This window comes from Tyto alba, unplaced genomic scaffold, assembly GCF_018691265.1.
Source record: "Tyto alba isolate M040663 unplaced genomic scaffold, T.alba_DEE_v4.0 Super-Scaffold_20, whole genome shotgun sequence".
In the NCBI taxonomy this organism is placed as follows: Eukaryota; Metazoa; Chordata; class Aves; order Strigiformes; family Tytonidae; genus Tyto; species Tyto alba.
In genome coordinates, this window is record NW_024881283.1 from 4,631,223 (window position 1) to 4,641,741 (window position 10,519).

At 48.2% G+C, this 10,519-nt stretch overlaps 1 protein-coding gene across 5 annotated transcripts in view; it reads right to left on the reverse strand.

Annotated features, from left to right (window-relative positions):
- Positions 1 to 4,221, reverse strand: part of HIVEP3 (HIVEP zinc finger 3) — a 272,629-nt gene extending 268,408 nt beyond the window's left edge. For 4 of the 5 annotated variants that reach the window (XM_032987532.2, XM_032987536.2, XM_032987535.2 and 1 more), the window contains exon 1: positions 3,589 to 4,129. The gene's annotated coding sequence lies outside the window, so the exon portion shown is untranslated. Of the gene's footprint in view, positions 1 to 3,588; positions 4,130 to 4,166 lie in introns of those variants that run through there. The other variant, XM_032987530.2, reaches the window with a different exon arrangement.
- Positions 4,222 to 10,519: the final 6,298 nt, after the last annotated feature.

The following is a 10,519-nucleotide window of genomic DNA, read 5'->3' on the forward strand; positions in this document are numbered from 1 at the left end:
TGCCCTGCAAGTAATCATCTTAAAAAAAAAAAAAAAAAAAAAATAGCAAGCACTGCTGTCTGCAGTTGGAGCTTAGAGTCAAAACTTATTACTTGTATTTTCAATCTGCCAGGGACTCACACTGAGATCTTGGCCAAATGGCTCCCCCTCCCTCCTCCCCATTTCCCACACGGAAGAAAAAGTAAGACGCAGAAAGGTTAAATGGGAACAAAAAAGGCCATGCCGCTTTCTCTCCCCCTCACCTCAGCTAACCACCGAGATCAGAGTTGAGCAAATCCATGACTTACACAGACGCTATGTTTCCATTCTTGTCATATAACTTTCTGAGCTTTTTAAAGAACTAAATGAAGAGATTTGTCCTATGAATTCTGACATCCCTTTTGCAGTAAGGTCAGTAATATGTTTAAATATGGGTAAGCAACCACCAGCCCTCTTCGATATTTTTGAAGATCCTCTTCAGATAACGACATGCATCTTTAAACAGTCAAATAAAACAGTGATCTAGGTGCATCCATACTAATCCACATTATACATCTGCCTTAACTGAGCCAGCTGCAGATATTTAGCTTTACACGGAGAAAGGAGATATTTTTTATCCCCAAACAAGTCTCGAGTGGTTTGTGCTTCTACCAGCACAAGGCAGAAAGACTCATTCCCAGCTGGTCCATTTAAAATGATGTGTTTAGGTCAATATTATGTTCCTGCTCTCCTGGCACCCATCCCTTCCTCACCAGCTCCAGGTAGTGAACAGAGATATCAGAGATTTCTGGTAATTACTGGACCAGCCCAGGGCCAGGTGGAAATCTAGAATTAAAGTGCACCTGAGGAGGCTTTTAAAGCCTGGGCTCCTCCAGGGGTCCATAAAACTTCTTGGCCCATCAACAGCTATCTCAACGCCCGGCAAATATCCCCATTTACATAACTCGATTGAACAGGCCAGCCACAACCTTTACCAGAAATGAGCCAAGATAGAGAGCCATTTCAAAGCCACGACCTTGCATCTCACGAACATTTATAGGAGTTTTATAACTGTTTCAAGCAAAATAATGGACAGCATCCTTTGCAAGCACAATACTGTCAGATGACCCGAGCTCCGGTGCATCTGAGAACAACAGTTTCGTTTCCCTTTCTTGGGAGTGATAAAGGGATAAAAGTCAAGAGTGATGCAGGGCCACCAACTCCCACCAGGCCCAAGGTGTGACAGAGACCTCATGAAAGAACAACTCCTGGCAGGACTCAGATGCCACCATCTCTGCAGGGAAGCACGCTGGGTCTGGTACAGCACGAGACAAAATCCGCTGTGTCCTGTGCAAGCTGCCAGGAGGAGGGTTTGGGCTGGGCAACACATGAAGGGTTTCGTGACCCCAGAGGCAGCAGAGTAGAAGCCCATGCCCTATATAGGAGACAATTTGATAGGAAAAACGCCACCTTCCCATCCTCCCCCTCCCTAGTTATCACCCGCTTGGGCTTCCTCAGGAGGTTTCTCACCCAAAATGTTTCCCACCAGCCTGAGCAGAGCAAGAGCTTGGGACAGGAGACGAGCAGCGAACTCCCACATGGCCCTGCTTTGTAAAAATCCTGTCGAGCAATCAGGCTGGCCAAAAGGAGGGAAAAATAAAGACTAACCCCCCTCAACATTTTGTTGCAGCTGGGAGGATTTGCAATCTCCAAAAGAAGGAAAAAAAAAAAAAAAAAAAAAAAAAAAAAGTAGCAGTGGGCACAACTCCTTCATTGGCATGGCATGAAAACCAGAAAGTCCCCTCCCCGCAGGACCACGCAGCCCCGGCGCGAGCTGAGCATCACTGCCTTGGCACAAGGGAGCGCGAGCTTTGGGGAAACATCCGTTTTCTTTGCATCCCAAAGCACGAGGCTGGGGGTCGCTGGCACCCGTCAGCGTTCGGATTTGCCATTTCTGGCAGAACAGGAGGGCAGGGGACACAAGGCGCTCTCAGCCCTGCACCCGGCCAAAACCAGGCTTAGAGGAGTATTCCCCTGATGCTGGCTCCAAAGCCTATTTTAATCATATTCTTCTGCATATACCTCATATCAAACTCCCTAATTAAAAATTATTTGCTTTTGGAATGGGGGGGGTGTGGGGGGGTGGCACACCAGACTGCATATTCAGTTTTGATTACTTTTTATGTCAGGTTAGATATTCACAAGTTCTCTTTCTAGGAAGCCTCAAGGGGTTGTTTATATAAAATAAGTATTTCATTTAATGTGCTGCCCACCCTCAGGCTTGCACAATTAATTGGGGTAAACTTTTTGCAGATCTTTTCCTTAACAGTCAGGCAAAAAAACTACAAATCTTTCATGCACACAGAGAAAAGAGATATATTGCACAAACACACTTAAACACACCAAAACACAAATGCAAACTTCCAGACAAAGGGCTAATTGCTGCCCTCGGAGGCTCCTACGGCTGAAGGAGCTGGACGATCCCAGTGTGGGCTGGATTTGGCCCTTGGAGAGGCCACTGCAGTCCCTGCTGCAAGCCCGGGCTCGCAGCTCTGGGAACACGGCAGAAAACCGGGAGCCCAAGTGGGAGCCACGGCCAGGTACGGCGTGGGGCTGCCCCACGGCACCAGTGGGTGCCTCCCCCGGCCTCCGCCACGGCAGCCCACCGCCACGGGGGAAAACTTCAGCTCCCCAGCTGAGGACAAACCTCTGAGGATGATATCCCAGCACTGCCCGAATGCTAGCCCCGAGCACGCGTAAATAAAATTAGGCAGGGTGAAAAAGAAAAGCCAGTGCCCAGGCTTTGTGCAAGCAAAAGGGGACTCAGCCATAGGCAGGGATCTAGCTGTTAAAACGAGGGTTGGAATATAAATATTTTTTTAAAAAAATCTGTTTATACATGCTGTAGCATCAGGTAACAGCTGCTTCTACTCCACGGGGAGTATAAACGCAGGGTGGAAGCGGAGCAGGGCCTTGGCACTGGCACCCAGCGTCGCCCCGGGAGGACGAGGCTCCCCACGGAGCAACATGTCCATTTTTCCACCGATGCAGCGGCCAGGGTGCCCGGCGGCCCCTCTGCACACCCAGGTCGGTCTTGCACATCGCTAACGTTCGCCTCCCACCGCCCCCCAGTCCTGCCTCCCACCAGCAAGAAATTAAAAAAAAAAAAAAATTAAAATATATATATATAATCTATGCACATTGGGAGAAAATGAAGTTGCTGTCAAGCGACGATAAATTCATGCGACAGCCAGGGCTAATTAAGCAGGAGCAGGCAGCAAAGTAGCTGCGAGCGCAGCGGGGACAGGGTTACGGGCTGGCTGCGGGCTGACTGCCCCCGCCAGGGCTACCTCGGGCTCGGGGAGCTCGCCATCGGCCACGCGCGGCCACGGCCCCGCGCAGCGGCAGGGGGTGCGTGGGGTGCGTGGGACGCGGGGAGCGCGGCGGGCCGCGGCCGACGGCAACCTGACACCTTTCGGGAGGCAAAATGGAATCTCGCCGCCCGGTTGTGCACCCGCAGCGAGGGAGGGGGGAAGAAAATATACCATTTGCAAATATGCAGGCGGAGAATAACAACAACCAAAAAAAAAAAAAAAAAAAAAACCAAAACACAAAACCCCCGGTGCCTACCTTTGCTGGGTGCCAGCAGGCAGATCCCGGACCGTTTTGGGTCGGTGGCTGTTCCCTTCTTTATGAAATGTTCGGCTCAGCCGGTGCTATTTGCATTCTTTCATTAGCACCTGTTTCAAGTAAGGAAGGAGAAAGCTCATTACGAGATCAGCTTCCTTTCAAAATAAATTATTTAAAAAAAAAAAAAAATAGAGATGCACGCTGCCAAATAATAATAACGCTAATAAAAAAAAAAAAAAAACACACACAAAAAAAAAAAAAAAAACAAAAAAAAACCAAACCACATGTATATTAAAGCCCAAACTAGGCAGTTTAATAATGGGAGATCTTGTAGGTTGTGAGCATGCTCCAGCCGGAACAAATCCTTCCTCTGTTATTCCTCTGAATAAAAATAAACCACGATCAAGAAACCCAAACGGAAGCTTCCTCCTAGAATCCCTGCTGCTGAAAAATATGTAATAAATTCAGCCCGAAGACGCAGACTCTAATCAGCAGCTGTTTTCTGGATCCAAAGCCAGCCAAAGCCTCTCTTGTCTTTTCCCACTATGAGTCTAGGCCTTTTTGAAAAGGGTTTTAACCTTTTAAAGATACAGTGCACCAATTATCACTTCTGGAGGACTGTCACTCACGGCGCAAATAAATTAATGAAGCAGCGGCAGAGGCACAGTTGGAGCGGGGGGGGGGTGTGGTTTGCACTAACAGTCTTTCTTCGTGAGTATTATATGATTTTATTTTTCTTTAATAGGATCCCCCCCCCCCCTCCCCCTTGGGAGAATAATAATAAACTGAAAACTTGCCACCCAGCTCTTGGATAAATGCATAGTCATTATAAAAATGAACAGCTGCTGGATGCGATTCAGGGAGTTGTACGGCAGCTCCTTATCAGGGTTAAATTTGTTGCAACTGAATTTTAGGTATTAACAGTTTCCATCCCAGCCGGTGGTGTGAGAGGGTTAATGACATGCAGAGAGGAGCTCTGTCAAGTGCTTCCCATCAAACTAAGGATCAGGCTGCAAAGTTTGAACCAAGCAGCCCTGGCACAGCAATAAAGCATTTTTCCAGAAGTGGGATTTCGGTTTGGGTTTTTTTTTTTTTTTTTTTTTTTTTTTTTTTTTTTAGCAAACCGAACCAAAGCCCCCCAAAAGCTCAGCCCTCCACGAAGAAGCACCGCAAAGCGCCAGCAGCCCCGTTGTGTGGGGCGGCTCCCCGGGGGGGGGGGGGGGACAAGGCAGAGCCAGCTCTCCCCTCGGGGGCGGGGGGCGGGGGGGGCCGGGTCCCCCTGAAGCCGTGGGTCCCCAGGCCCGGTGCCCCCCCGGCAGCGTCCCCCGGCAGCCTCGCGCCTCTCCTGGTGCCACCAGCGCCCGGCCCACCTGGGTGGCAACGGCATCCTGCTGTCAGGGAGCCAGGGGCCAGCCCCGGGGGGTGCTGCACCTCCGCACCCCGCGCTCCTCTCCGGCCAGTCCTCTCCGCAGCACCCCCCCCCCCCCCCCCGGCATGCGAACCATCAGGAGCAAGCGGTCCTCCCGCCCTTCCTCCTCCCTCCCTCCCTCCTCCTCCTCCTCTTCAGCAGAAAATCATCATATTTCATGTGTGGCTGCTCCAGCCTCGCCCATTGGCTGGGCACTCGCAGGCGGAAATGTCAGGAGCAGCCCCGCAGCGGGGCCTGCCGCGGCCGAGGGCCCACCCAAACTGGAGGAGAAGAAGGGGTCTGGGGCTTGGTTGCTCTTTAGTTTGGTTGCTTGTTTGGTTTTGTTGTTTTGGTTTTTGTTGTTTTTTTTTTTTTTTTTTTTTTTAACACGACGGTGGCTCAGCTCCGGAGGGATGCAGGCTGCCAGCAACTTGACCTTGACCCGCGCGCGGTTGCGTTGTGCTGCCAACAAGAAGCGTTTTCCGGATGACGGAGCCCCGGCACATCTGCTCCGCTCCACGGAGCCACCGCCCCCCACGCCGGGCCATGCTGAGGGGCCACGCCAACGCCCCCAGCACCAGCTCCATGGGTGCAGCACTACAGGTACCGTAGCTGCTCGGACAGACAATGCCTGACAAAACAGATGCTTTCTTTTTTTCCGCCCGTTTTCAAAGTCAGTGCATCTGGTCACAGCTTGACCCCACTTCCAGACCTTTCAGACAAGACCTATCACCGTGTTTCTTTAGCATCTTAATAGCTGGAGAAACTGGGATTTGGAAATAGCAGCTTGCCTGAAGCTACAACGTGTGGAGCAAAGGCTCAAGAAGAAAGACAGCCCAAGACTTTTCATCATCTGATCATTCTCGTTCTCAAAACAGAGGGAAAAAATCCAAAAGTCTTCTTGGGAAATGAGGCAATGGACTAATCCTGATGAAGACTGTCATCTGCCTCTCCTGCAAACATACCGCCTAGAAATGAAAGGTGAACACATCCAGTGACACTGAAAGACGTTCTCCTAAGGAGCAACTGAGCCACACTTCCCTGCACAACGGGAGCATAAGGAATGGGAAATACCACAGCCAAAAGCTAACTTTTATTTTGTGGCTGCTTACACAAAGATATAAAAAAAAATTGCATTGTCACAAAAAATAAAGAGGATTTGAGTATGCCATTTATGGTACAAATCAGCTTATGAATCCCACAGTTCTCTACTGATTGTGAGAAAACTCAGTAGTAAATGGGCAATATATTGGTCGGAAGAGTAAAAAGCTCCAAAGCTTCCTTATCTGGCCACCTGACAGCAGCCTACAGCCCAAGTCACATCAGCAAGTGGATGGAGCTGAGGGCAGTGTGCTGCTGCAAGGGGAGCTTGGCAGTCACCATTCCCACCTTCTACAATGTCCCCTACCTCCCAGTGTCAAGGCAAGTGCTTTGGCACAGCAGAAACTCATCACCACTGTGTGTCACTGTAGGCATTAAAACAAGTGCAGTACAAGGGAAGAAAGTGAGATAATCAGGCTATTAACCAAAAACCCCACTGTGTCAGTCCCGAGCAACAGGACACTGTTCTTCATGCTGTTCTTCCCCTTCCAGACTTCAAGAGGAAGCCACACAAGACGTTTCATTGCCTACACTAGCCTGGACTTCATGTGACGGGCGACCCAAGTCTGTCATGGTAGGTCTGCAAGGTGCCATGCATCTCCATGCATGAGCACCTGGGTGAATTAACAGAGCTAGAGAAGCAGTGTCACCATGTTGGCATCGTGCTCCTACCAACATCACCACCCGCACGTGAGCTCAGATCTCCACGTGCCACCACGCTCCATCACACAGACCTTGAGAAGAGACTTGGGTTCATTGGCATCGCTTCTACACCCGCAAGTCACATGCAAAAATAGCTGTGCTAGGAGAGCATGGCAGAGGTTATTGAAGTCTTTCAAGCTGTCATCTAAACTCCTACACGACTGGTAGTGAAACCAGAGCGATCATCACCTCATAACTCGGCGGTGGGCAGCCAGTGCTTGAAAGCCTCGTGCAAGCAGGAGAACATTGTCCAACCTCCTGAGGAAACCACCACACTGCCCAGAATGAGATCCTGTTTGAACAAGAGACTTTCTTTGGGAAAATATACAATCAACTTTAAAATTGCTCCACTGCTAAACATGAGCCTTATCACCAGCCTACATCTACCTGGCTTGAGTTCCCCATTTGGGGACCTAGTCACTCCTAACTGAGCTACACTGAGCAAAGCCAGAGCCTTGTTTTTATTCTCTGTGATGCTTCAATGAGAAGGCCCCAAATGGGCAGGAGTTAGAAGAGATGACCTGCTACCAGTTTTTCTCTCCATTTTTGCTCTTTTAGACCATTGCCAGGTTACCCTTTTCTACGTAAGGGAAGGATAAGAGGTGTCAACAATTCTGCTTCGGGGCATATCCTTCACCTATAGTCATTCAAGCTTCCCTCTGACCCCCCACAATTTTTTGGAGATCCTTCCAGGAAAACACATACTAGAAGGCAGCCCAGAAGTTTCATCAAGACCACAACCACCTGATTCACTCCTAGAAATGGAAATCAATAAAATCATCCTGAAATCAATTAGCTAACTAGGTTTTAATCCTTTTCATATGTGCTATGCTGAAGTTGCATCACCTTTTCTAACAGAAAACTGTATGCATACAGCATCCATGCAAGTGCTTTGTACTAATTACCTTAGCACTTTGTTTCCCCCCCCTTTTATTTTTTTAACAGCCATACAAATTAAACTTTCCTCCAGTATTCTGAAACTTTCCCAGCAATTCAAAAATTGTTATAAATCAACATTAAGAGCAGAGAGAACTCCCTGAATAGCTATGGAAAGACCTGCATTATAAATCATCCACATCTTCACATGCTGAGCAGGCAAAGAAGGGTCTGAAACCTCGGAGACCCCCCCCTCGATGGGTGCATTAGTTCACTGCTCACTACGCAATGAAGCACACCCTCATTAGAGGCGACACACTCCACAAAACCTGAGCTAATAAGTTCTGCGGGGCTTATTAGTTGGGCTCCATGCTGGAGCTGGTCTTGCTGGGAACTAGCATGACTGCAAATCCATCCTGCTGCGTGGCCAGGGAGAGGAGCCGGTTGCAATCAGTGAAAAGATGGGGCAGGAGTTGTGGGATTGGCCAAAAAAGAGTCAAAACTATTAGTTTTCCTTTTTTTCTAGTCAGGACTTGGTGCTAGCACACCCAGCTACTGGCTGTATTTTAGACGTCAAAGACATTCACTCCATAAACTCATTCCTCCTCCTTTTTCTCCCATTAAAATAATCACAGAAAAAAATGAATAGAACTCAAAACTTGCTTCAAAACTATTTGACGCTACCTCGTGGATACTTTTCTCCTGACAATACTGAACTGCTTCACCCTAAACAAGTAGGTGGAGAAGGACACAGGTGCAGGGGACCAGCTTAGTGGTTCTCCAAAACTCAGAATATTTTCAAAAGGCAGACTGTCCCTTTCCCCCACGCACTGTACACTCTACATCCATAATGTACATGCTGTGCACAGTACAGTGCACATTGCTCAGCAGGATGAGTCTGAGCTCCTTACATGGCAATTTGTGGTTCTGACACTTAATGGGCATTCTCCTGTAGAAAATGACAGAGGCATGTGAGACTCCATATTTTTTGCCTCTTTTTTTTTTTTTTTTTTAAGCTACCTATCAAGCCTGATCAACAAGAAGCAGAAAGTTGCATTTCGTTTTAATTGCTAGCTTCAGTAATGCTCTTGGGATCAAAAAGGCAAGGTATGGAATTGTTCTGCTGGTTTTCTTCTTGCACTTTATAGTAAGTAACAAAGATACAAAGGCAAAGCATGGCTTTGGTTTCAAGTCCTCTGCAGCCACTGCCTTCCTGGGACCTAATGCAGCAAAACAAATAGGATTCCTGGTGCCACTACATAATGCATTGCATTTGGATTACATACTGTGGTTTAGGAAGATGCAGAAGATAACAGCGCGTAGAGGGAGAAGGGACGAGTTGTAACCAGGGGAACAGACCACAGGGCTGCGAGTGCTGTCAGAGCCCCGAGTGCCTCTGCCTTCACCGAGCGGCTGGATTTTGATCCATCTCCTCTCAACACCCACATCGGTCACCACAACTGGGGGGATTTTGCACAAGGGCAGGGTGGGGAGCAGGATGCGAAGGATGAGATGCTGAGGATCTCCGGGCTGCTGGTCACTGCTGGCTTTTTATCTCGGGCAGCTGCTGCCTCCTGCATAACCCAGCAGCTTGTTCCCCGAATGGGGAGTGCCATGTGCCGTTTAGCTCTTTCTTGAAACTTATTCGAAAAGCCCCAAACCTAATTCAACAACAAAAAAAAAAAAAGTACAAGAGTGTGTGGACGAGGGGTTTGTGGAGTTTGCTGGAGGGGTGGGAGCCTCTGTGTCCCTTTCCCCATCACCACCCCCCAGTCCTGCAGCCAGTCCTGACGGGTGCCCCAGGGCTTGCCAGGGGCTCTGACAGACCCCGGGGGTGAGACGCTGCACAGAGGAACCTTACCCAGGCTTGTTCATTTGGGTTTGGAGCGGGAACAGTCTAATAAGGGGAAATAAGGATCACTGAGCAAACCTAGGCCTATTTCATCACCAGCCTCTCAATTTTCAGTAGAGATGTTTGGCTTTTTTTTTTTTTTCTTTCCTCCTATTCCTACAAGAGGATGGTAGTTCTCTGCTACAGCAAACTGTATCTGCAGAGACTATTCACACGTTTGCCTGGGATTCCCTTTACATAATCTGTCCTCATTTTAGGATGTATCTCTCTAAGCCTGTCTGTACACCCAGAATGAACACATATTAACTATGACCAATTAAAGAAGAACAAACATCTGCAAATATTTGGATTATTACTTCTAGCTAGTTCTGTGATCTGAAGTTACCATCTGATACCAAATGATGGGTGAATCCCAAAAGATTCAAGTTTCAGATTAGAAAACTAGTTGATATTCAGGAGAGTTTTTCCTGTCAACTTTTTCCTGAGCTCACAACCTAGTACTTTTCAGACCAGACACATTTTTGCCCAATTAACTAAGCAACTGGTATAAAAAATACAATCTGCCATTGTTCTATAAAGAATACCAAAGCACAGAAAGGACAGCCATAAAAGCTCATGAGTGAATAGTCTTGTTCTCATGTTTTTGTTTCGGTCACTAAACAGCAATATCTTGCACCTCAGCATCTATCACCCAAAGTGACATTCAGGGACACAGGCATTAACTCCCTGTCAGTCTCCGTGAGGTTGCTGCCGGCAGAGCCCCGCAGTATTGATTCCTTGCCTCCGCTGTCTCACCACTGACTGTGATGCTTCTCAGGGCAAATTATGGGGCTCTTTAGTGCTCCCAGTTGCACTAGAGGTTTTGATGATCTCAACTGTCGGGAGTAGAGGGCTGAGAAGAACCAACTTCTTCAGAAGAAATTATTTATCTAGGTATGACACTACAGTGAAATTTGAAGTTTGATGAATCACATCATGATTCAACCTTGGTT